The sequence below is a fragment of the Perca flavescens genome, chromosome 1 (assembly GCF_004354835.1).
Source record: "Perca flavescens isolate YP-PL-M2 chromosome 1, PFLA_1.0, whole genome shotgun sequence".
Taxonomy (NCBI): domain Eukaryota; kingdom Metazoa; phylum Chordata; class Actinopteri; order Perciformes; family Percidae; genus Perca; species Perca flavescens.
In genome coordinates this window covers 31,291,421-31,302,396 of record NC_041331.1, presented here as the reverse complement: position 1 = coordinate 31,302,396, position 10,976 = coordinate 31,291,421, and the positions used below count along the sequence as shown (strand labels likewise).

The 10,976-nt window shown below is 40.1% G+C and overlaps 1 pseudogene; it reads right to left on the bottom strand.

Moving 5' to 3' along the window:
* Positions 1 to 568: 568 nt before the first annotated feature.
* The window catches only part of LOC114553718 (transmembrane protein 266-like), a 14,867-nt pseudogene continuing 4,459 nt past the window's right edge, over positions 569 to 10,976 (bottom strand).

The window sequence follows — 10,976 nt, the reverse complement described above, 5'->3', positions numbered from 1 at the left end:
ATCCAATAAAAAACACTCCTTTTAACTGTTTGAAATTCCAAGAACAGAGAACAGTGTCTTGGTTTGTAACATGATTCAGAATTAAAGTTTTTGTTCAGTATAGGCTTGAATGGCCCCTTGCTGGTTTTAATTAATGTAAAGTTCAGTGCATTTAGGACCTATTCAAAGTGAGGATTCCTGATGAAGAATGTGTCCAAGAACACATTAGACTTTCCCTTACTGGGATGTTCTAGTCTTTGTTGTGCTATGCCAGGGAATTTCTGATTTCAAAAATCCATCAAGGAGGAACAGGGGAGGTATGGCAAAGGGCCTAAGAGTTCTAATTGTCATTTCTACTATTGACCTCTAAACATGTCAAATTAAGGAGCATCAGTGTTAACTGGAAGCTAAGGTGAAAGCTTGCTCAGGATTGGCTAAGATTGGATTTACACAGCAAAAGAAAAATCCAATTTAAAAATTTTAAATCTTATGTGCCTCTCATGAGGTTTGGCCTGCCACAAAAGTTCAGATATGTGCCAAACAGGGTGGCAGTAAAAGAAGAAAATACTTGTTTCTGTGTAAATGTAGCCTATGTATCAGGCATGTGCCCCAGAGGTGTGTCAGCTGGTCCCAGGAGCCTGTACTTCTCCTCCAGGGACGGCTCAGTGGTGCTGCCCTGCAGGTGGATCAGTGGCTTAGTCTGCAACAGCACACACCCCCTTCCCCGGCCTCGTCTCTCCTCTTGGTTCCTGCGGTTGAAGATGTTTATTCTGTTGTCCAGCTCAGGGCTGGCCTTTTCTGAGCCAGTAGGGCTGGGAAGCTTAAGGTTGACAGGGTCTACTACCAGGCCCTTTTGAGCAAGGCAGGAGTCCTCAGAGAGGGAGGAGAGTAGCTCCTGCACCACCATGCTGGGGTCCCTGCAAGGGTTCCTGCTGGGGTCCTGGCCTGAGAAGGAAGGAGGGCACCAGCGATGGGTGTTGTAGCTCAGACTGAGGTCCTGAGCTGTGCTGCTGCTGCAGTCCGTCATAGACGAACCCGGGGTGTGGCTACTCAGGCTGTGGGGGCGGGCCGTCTGGCTGCCACTGGACCTAGATATGCTGGTTGAGGCGTCACTTACGCCGCTGCCCACCCGCTCACCAAGCATCGAGTTTGACTGGATGGGATTTGAATTGGTGGGGAGGTGAGCGTCGATGGCTGCCGTGGTGATGACCGGGCACCTAAGCCAGAAGCTCCAGCATCTTGAAAGACGGTTTATACATTTAGAGAAAGTCAACACAGATAAAACAAATTAGCCCTTCACTTCAAACGAAACAAGTGCATACCAGTGTACTATCTGTCAGTCATATTGACAAAACTTGTAAATGAATTACAGTATGCTGCTGTCTGTGGTAAGGTCTGAGATATTTACTCAACAGATTTCCTAATTTTTTTTGCTAAATGTAAATTTATGGTAATTTCAAGTGTTGAATAACATTATAAAAAGAATTTTTGTCTGGCAAAAGCCAAGCTAAATAAGGTAAGTTTTGGGTTTCCATTTGAATATTTATCACAATTGATCACCTGCATCAGACAAATCTATGACCAAACCTATGAAGGTTTTTCCTAAGTAACCTGAGTCACTGCTTTACTTAATTTAACGAACATGTAGTGGAGTGGTAAATACTGTAGGTGTTCGCTCACCACTGCTTGCTTCACTGTAGTATTGGCTGATGTAGTTGTTCATATCATCACGCACAACCGGATCTGAGTTAAAAATAAAAAGATAAATAAATAAAGGAATTTACATAATTAATATTTGCGAATAACAACACCCAACTGTGTTGCTAAAGTCGGTGATTTCGTTTAATGTAATCTATATATAAAAAAAAAAAACTCCTCTATGGAGCAAGCATGTATATTATTCTGTTACATTTTTTAATTATTAAAAACAATAACTGTATTCATATATTTCCCATACCATAGCTACACAAGGATGCCCATCATTCCTATTACTGTTTCCACTCTTTAATAAACCTCTGTCTGCATCCTGGATTCTGATGCTTTCCCCATCACCCAGTCAAAATTATACCACCGTGCAGATGATATTATTTATACATCACACACCTTTCAGTTCCTCTTATTTGTCCAAAATCTGATTATGAGTTACAACTAAAAATGTTGTACATAAGTCATTGGTTAAACCTGCTGACAGATTTACTAAAATTTGCTGCATGTGCAATCGGAAAAATATGAACTCTTTGGAAAACAGGAGAGCCTTCCTCCTACAGTACCTCCATACTTACATCTAATTCCTTTTTTCCCTCTTCACTACCACTCCATGACATAAACTGATACGTCCACACAGTATGTCATGTGTTTTATCTTGTCTGTCCTGTAATGTTTTACAGTTTCTACGATATTATATTACATTGTATAAATATGCATAATATGCCAAATATTTCTGCTGTCACTGTTGTTACTACAACTTTATTGTTATCACAGTTTTGATTGTGATGTCTGGTTGTTGAAATTTTGAATTATACATTAATAAATTAAAAACATGCATCAAATACTGTTAGACCTACATAAATATTATTTTATATATAATATGAATACAGAATGGACCATATATTGCAAGTATATAACAGGAAATGACCAGTCAAATTAGGGTATAATATAGTGTGACTGACTTATACTGCTAATACTCTGTGTGGCAGTGACTGTAATTGGATTTCATACATTTTTGTCCGTAGGTCCATTTCAGTGTTAACCACCCAAACTAGTGCAAATGGAAAATATCTCTTATGTTTACAACAAAATATTGACAGAGATGACTTCTGCCCCAGGCCACGGGTACTTTATTGTCAAGTGGTCAGGAACACGCACTGCTACGCTGTGCATTAGCTGCACCCTAGTGCACCAGAAATAAACTGGGACAGGGACAGGGTGGGGTTGGTTTCAGGGATGAGAGGAATGGGGGGAAATGAGAGAGTGGGAGCTCTTTGTTCAGGCACAGATCCCTCCAGTCTAGCAGGCCTCAGTGTGTGTGGTGAATGGCTGTGATCTGCTATGCTCCTCTGTCCGCTTGATTGGTCTTGAGCTCACTGTCCGCTGGCTGAGTGCGAACCCAGAGTACCCTGAGTGCTAGCCCTTGTCCCGTGAGACATGCTGCAGACTCTGATGGGTAATTTCATTTATTTTTCAGTATAAAATATTAATCCCTGAACCACCCCTGGAGAGGAAGCATTGCACTCACTAAAACAAGACTGAGACAATCACTCCACAATTAATAACACATGAGTCTTAAGGAAAAAGAATGGGCTGTCCAGCATACATTAAAGGCTCTGCCCTTCTTTCAGTGACAGTCAAGTTACCAGGTTGCTCGTCTGAAAAAAAAAAAAAAAAAGAGAGGTGACATGCTGAGGTCCCTTTAGTTAAAATCTGAACTATAATTTTGATGAGTGAAATATCACTTCGACACCACAGGTAAAGTGGGGTGAGAGGAAGACAAGCAACCACTGCATACAGATACAGTACATCAAAACAGGCAATTACTATTTTAGATTAAAAAGAAAACAGACTTTGATTTTGCTAACTTACTAGTGACAGTTTGGAAAATTTACCATATAGGCTTTTAAGCCATGAGGATGAGAATGATGAAGCTTACTAACTTTGGTCATCCCCTAAACTTTCCTCTTGGGCCACCAGCAGGTTGACATTTGTGGTTTTGAGTGAAATGTCTCAACGATTACTGGATGGATGCCATCAAATTTGGTACAGACTTTCATGTCCCTCTTAGAATAAATTGTAATAACGTTGGTGATCCCCTGACTTTTCATCTAGTGCCATCATCGGTTTGGTTTGACTTGCAAAATGAATGGCATTCCCATCAGCCACATCTGCACTTTGTGCTGCTGCTAATTAGCAACTGTTGGCATGCCAACATGCTAAATTAAGATAATGAACATTGCAACATTATACCTGCTTAAGATCAGCATGTCGTTTTGTTATTGTGAGCATGTTAGCATTTAGCTCAAAGCACTGCTGTAGTAAAGCCTCACAGAGCCAATAGCTTGGCTACAACCCTCTCTCTTTATCTGAGAGAAAACTCCACTGGCTCATTGATTAACGCTGATTGTCACCGGATGTTCCTAAAATCTACATGGTTTGGTACTTTAAGGTGACAAAACCCTCAATCTCCTGGGACTTTCATTTTTATGAAGGCCTTGATAAGAGTTCTTGGTCGTTTGATAGCACCATGCAGGTGAGTGTGAGAGAAGCCCATTGAGACTGCATCTGCAATATTGAGCATTACAAATAAGCTTGGCTTGATTTGAGTTGACCTGACTGGAGCCCTGTGGCCTAAGTGCTTATCCCAGTGACCATGTTCCTGTAAAAGCCCCACTTGTTTCTGAGAGCCAGATTTCCCACTATGCCCTTGGGGTAATATTGTGGCCGCCGTGGAGCCTCCTGGTGCCCTATTGTGGTTTGCAGGTGAAGGGGAACAGATGTTGACAGGAGCCCACTAGCCCCGAACAAGGCCCAATGCACAGAGCACTCTGTACCTGAAATAGCCCATGTGGTCTGGGCTGGCTGGGTCAGCCTCACCACGGCGGGGGCGGTAGGGAGATAGTTGGGGCATGACAGAAGCCCATCCAAGCTCACATAGTGTCAGAGAACATGCTTGTTTTCTCCAGGATTCACTAGATCCTAAAAGCTATTTTGCCCTCATATTGATCCCAATGTGCCTGCGGTCAGATGGGTGTTGTGTGTGAGTGTGGAGGGGCTAAGAGCCTGGCCTCGAAGATGCTCCAGGGCTACTTCTCCAGATTAACTTTACACTGCTCTGGCATCCAGTTCACCTGATGTTACACTGTTAGGGACTTTTTGTTCCTCATAATCATGTACATACTTTATGCTGTACCTCTCTCCTGGTTTGTCATGCTGCTTTCTCAAGCAAACACTGCACCTGGTATGGTACCTATATTTTTAATGCCACAGGATTTTGTCTTAGATGCATTCATTTTCAGTTTTTGAAACAGGGTTTTTAATCCTCACCTAATGCATTAACCTCACTGCAGGACATTTTGGAGCCAAAATCTGTATCAGAGGAATGAATAAAAATATTTTGTTTTCTTTCTTACATTCCTTGCCATTCATCTGTTTAGTACGTATGCTTTATTTCACTGTTTATAAAACCTAATCACTTTACATTTAGTGTTTTCAGTATCTAACCTCATAAAGCTTCTCTGGACCATTTTATTTATTTTCTAAACCCCACTAGATGGCACTCTCTGTTTTACAAAGGTTTAAAGGCACACTGAATTGCCATTCCTTGAGCCTTTTTTTCTTTCAAACAAAAGCCCCATTAAGTGGGCTGAGAATATAAAGAAAATTGTTCACATCATGTGTCTTCATTTGGCCATCACTTGTATCTAGCAACCAAGTCCCAAAAAACTCTCTTTTTAGAGACCATACTGTACCTGCAGTAGCATGAGGCTCCCTGGGGTTTCTCTGGCTGCCTTCATCATCAGACTCCCCAGGAGTCAAGCCTTCTACAACCTGAAAACTCCTGCCCTGTTTGCTCCATACATGGTGGATCTGCATGGCTGCTTCACGTTCTGCAGCAAGGTCCAGGTCCTGCTGGGCCAGATGGGCCCTCAGCTGCCTGATCTCAAACTGGAGATGGTTGGTGTGTATTCACAGAAAAAGGAAAGGAAAAGCAGCAAGTTTGGAGTGTGACGGAAGAGAGAAAGTAGAAATGGATTTTAAAAAGTATGAGTGAAAAGGACAGAAATGGAAAAAGGATAGGAAGGCAGGAAAATAAAAGACAGGAAGAAAGAAAGAGGAGGGGAAACAAAACAGAAGGAAGGAAGAGAGAGAACAAGGAAGGATGGAGTGGCAAAAATACAGGAGCAGGTGAAAAGGCGAGCACACAAGGGAGGGAGAGAAAACGTCATCTGCATACATTATACATACACACAAGAACACAAGAGAGTCACATACTCTGTTAGCATTATGCATATGTTCGAAACAGGGAAAACACCTATATAGATTATGGTTTACATAATTTGTGGAGTAAAATACAATAAAGACTACAGTAACATAATGTGTATAGACAAACATCAAGGCTAATTGTGAATAGTTTACTCCAAGTGCATCATCTAATTATGTGTTGGGTAAATTGTATGCTTCGTTGATCTACAGCGGTGATGTCTCTGTGTATTGATTTCAGGGCTTTGGGCCTGGAGAATACATGCAAACCTATTAAAACCTATTAAAAGCGACCATTTTTACAAACTATACATACAGGAGGTATGTATTACTCTTTCTCCAAGTGTGTGCTCTGAGGAATCATAATGAAATGTGTGGAAAGACTGGACCTGTTTGTAAGGTATTGCTGCCCTCCTCTGGTGGAAGATGAACTGGCAATTTAGTATGGGCTTATGTGGCCTTAATCAGACTATAACTGTAGTAAACCATAATACCATGACAGGTTTATTTTTTATTTTTTTTTCAAAGACTGGATGGCTATACGACTATAATATGACTATAAATCGACTAAGGTGAGTGACAAACTTCTATAATTGAATTGGAACACTTTTACTATTGGCATACAATATAAGCCCACAGTAATTATGTGTGACTATGGCTAACTTTACAGTTATATTCAACTCAGTCACTGTCATTTCTATCATCATGCAGTACTGAGGCTGTGGACAGATTCCAATAGTGTCCAAATTTCAAAGTGGAAACAAGTGTAGAATAGCTATATAGAAACCTTTCAGCAATATGATCCACTTCCCCTTCTCCAACACCCATTTTCTTACAAGCTAATTTAGGTTAAATGTGTGGTGAATTGGTACTCACAGCCTGTTCCTGGCAGATCTGAGTGAGACGCTCCAGCTGCTCCTCTCTCACAGCCTTGGTCTTCTCACACTGCTGGATCTCCAATTCCATCTCAACTTTGACTTGTAGCACATATGCTAACATGGAAGAGGGGGGAGCGAGAGAGTTAAAACAAAGACTAAACTACAAAATGAAATGGTCTGAAACGGATTGCAAGGTGTGTTAGGAGGCATCAAGTCTTACTAAATGAAAAATATGACTTTATTAAGACAGCTGCTGAAGGTATTTATGGTAAAATACATTGAGTACCTTAAGGTCAAGGGTCAGTGTTGGTTGACCATTTGTCCTTTGCTCCATATATGTCCGTCATCATCATATACAAACCTCATTAATTACTGGCTACCAGTAACCCCATACCTGTACTGAGTGAATTTTGCAAGGTGCTGAACATATTCCACAGGGATCTTGTTTCATGCTGACTTGACAGCATCACTAAGTTTTTGTATATTTGCAGCCCAGATTGACACTGAACATCCCATTCTGCTTAAACCAAAAAGTATTTACTGTGTTAACATCAAGGCCATACCCACCATTGAAGGTCACGAGGTCTGGACCTCTGTATTTCTTTTCAAAGATTATAGAATAAAAGTTGTGAAATGATTGCCAAAAGTTTAACCTTTTTAATTAAAAAAAACAGTAAAATCAATAAAAAAAAGACAAGCCTTATAGACTGCAGATATGAAGGGATGTACCTCAAATGATGCTAAAACACTCCTCTGTGTACTAAAATGGAAATCACTAAAGTGTTGCCAGCATACTTTGGCCAGCCTTGAATCAATCTTGTTTCTTTCCTGTGACCTTGATTAATTTAACTCTCATCAGCACCCACCAATCTTTTTTTCATACTAACAGCAGCTGATTGGTTGTTTATTTATGTATTACTTCATTAATTTTATTTTTAATATATTTATTAAATGATTCCGGGTCAGGTATAGGAAGTATAATGTGCAGTCATGTTGGAATTGATGCATCAAACACTTAAATTATGTCTTGATCAATCAAAGTAACGCCACCTCTTACAATCTGACTGCACACTTTATTTTTACATGACACACTTTCTGGAGCAGGATGGGAAGGTGTACCTAAAAAAAGGATAGTGAGAGTAAATTTGGATACCTGTTGTTATCACAGGTGGCAGACTCACACCTCTTTGTGATCACATTTGTAAGCCACATGATATTATGTCACACATGCATATTGTACTATGTATTCTGATGGGGAATGTTGTTATGGGCAACATAAAGAGGTGAAACAGAATCAGTAGTTATACATGTCCAATTCTGTTATTGTTGAGATTGTGGATCTGTATTATTACAAGACCCAAGTGCCCGGCTTTGTCAAAACACTAGGAGGAAAAAATGAAACAGCTTTTCGGGTACTGTGGGGGCAGAGCAAAGCACACAGCCATCGCCACATGCTCCTTGTACCTATTTATAGTCATGTTGGCAAACACATTGCAAAAGTGGGGATATCAGATGGGGCCAGTCCAGTCAGAATTCAAACATGCATGAAAAGATAAATCACAAGTTCATTATTTAGCCGCACAATATGCAGTAATACATTAGTGCTCCTGCATATTGTATCTGTGTCAATATGTGTTTGCAAGTGTATAGCGACAATTCCATGATTATACTGTGTGTGTGTGTGTGTGTGTGTGTGTGTGTGTGTGTGTGTGTAACTGACAGCTGCATGCATAACAGTGTAATTCACACCACAACTTCACACATGCTAACACTCTCTTCTCTCACCTGGAGTCAAGTGTGTTACTGTTCACACAAACCTGTAGGACTTAGATTATACACCAACACACAAAAAACGTTTTTCCTGCATTTTAAACTGATGTAGTACTTTAAGTGAATCAGTTTTCTGTCTATGAGTATTGTGCTACTTTGTATATTCCCTTAGAAACATTTTTCTCATCATTCACCATCTATTCACTATTATGGAATTTGGTGACTTGGTAAAATAGCTCTGTTAAAAAGCCATTATTACAACTAGCACAATAATTGGTTCCATTGTCTTCATATGTATCTGAAGATGGTAAGGAAGATTTAACATTTCAGTATTATTATTTTTTTGGATCACCTATTTTCTACATGTTTGGGAGGCTCATATTTCTATCAGATATATCACTCTGCTAATAAATTCTGCTTTCTAGTCCTTTAGAAATTCTGCTGCAGTTCACTCCTCTGTGTTTCCACTCCCATCGGACTGACACAAACATCGCAGCTTCATCGTCAAGCTAATTCGGCCAAGAGACTCAATCTCTCCCTACAATAACCAAGCTGGTCCCTCAGCTGTACATTTATTGGTCTGAGTGTGATTTTTTTCCTCTGAGGTGTGTTGCCGCCTGCCTAATAAGGAAACCCAATCACTCACAAATATCAAACCCAACAGGTCGAGGGTGTGCAGAAAGAAAATCACAAGTTTATTCCTGAAAACCAACACTGCAGTTGCATGTTAAGAAGCAGGAAACATGGTCCTGCTGGAACATGCTTTACCAGAGTAAGTCAATGATGTTTGAAAGCTGTATTCTATTGATTCCTGAGTTGATTAATCATCTCATTATGATGTGTCCCTTTTAGTTCAATATATTTGTTCCAATAAAACTATGTGCTCATGTATGATTAAGATTCTAGACTAAAGCCATCCTGAAATCAACCAAGACAGAAAATGTCTATTTAGGACCTTAGAATCATATATAAAAATAATTCTAAATTAATAAGAAAAACAGTTTCCATTAAGACAATAAAAGAACCATCTGTTTATAATGTATGTAGCCATCATTGAGGCTGAAGAAGTACATTGGAATGGCAAGTAACTATTAAGTACATATTTAAAGGAATAGTTTTACATTTTGGGAAGCATGCTTATTACCTTTTTAGTAGAGAGTTAGATGACAAGATCAATACACACGTAAGGCTACAGCTAGTTGTTTAGCTTAGCATAAAGACTGCAGCACAACCCCCTTGTTTTTGTATGGATTAAACAAGTAAGATATAACATGTTAATTTGTGAGGTGGTAGGTGCTGGTAGTTGATTTTGTTACTATTGGACAGAGCTTCAATCTGTTTCCAGTGTTTGTACTCAGCTAAGCAAACCAGCTGCTGGCTGTTGCGTCATCTAACTCCTCCAGAAAGCAAATTAGGTATTTTCTTAAATGTCCAACTATTGCTTTGAGGGGAAATATTAAGGAAAACAGCCCTTTACTCATCCACTATCTCACTGGAGAAGTAAAACAAATTGCACACTGAGTTCCTGTTTAGTTTGTGTGCAGCTGATCCTGTATGCAGTCAGAGGCCCGTGGTGAGGGTGACCTCTGAACAGATATCGAACCGGGTCTGCATTAGCATTGGGGAGAACAACCAATATATTCATTACGGCCTCTCTGAATCTACTTAACCATCCCCTTACAATCAATACAAGTTAGAGTAGAAAGAAGTGGCATCAATTTACTATGAGGGATGATCAATAGTTATATTGCTCTCAATAGTAAATCATTTGTATAATCATGGAGAGAATAGGGTCATTTAGCTCTTTTAAGGCAAACAGATTTCTATGCATCTGTGTAATCCTTTGAGTTAAGAAAGATTGGGTATTTCCTTGAGTTGCTCCTCAACTTTAATTGGTCTCACATACAGGCCTCTTAATAAGACTCATTTGATGGACACAATGTTTTTGCCCGCCTCACCGGGCAATGATCTCTTGGCCCTCCAGATGCGAGAGTGATGATGGGAGGCTGATGGTATCCCAGGGGTTGCTGGGCCCATTGGTCACCGTGGGAGGCCACCATGGGGCCAGGGACAGCACGATGACAGCACCATCAAACACCTGAGAGGTCACATTACACACACACAAACAGAAATAAGGTGCAAATGTTGCTGTTGTTGTTTGTGTGTGTGTGTGTGTGTGTGTGTGTGTGTGTGTGTGTGTGTGTGTGTGTGTGTGTGTGTGTGTGTGTGTGTGTGTAAAGCCTATTTTCAAGATGTTGAACTATTTCTGGGCGCGTAGAAGCTCTGGGGAAAAGAAAACAATAAAAATATATATATAATATTATTGAAATATAAAATATATATATATATATATATTTGGTCATCAAAATCTGCTAA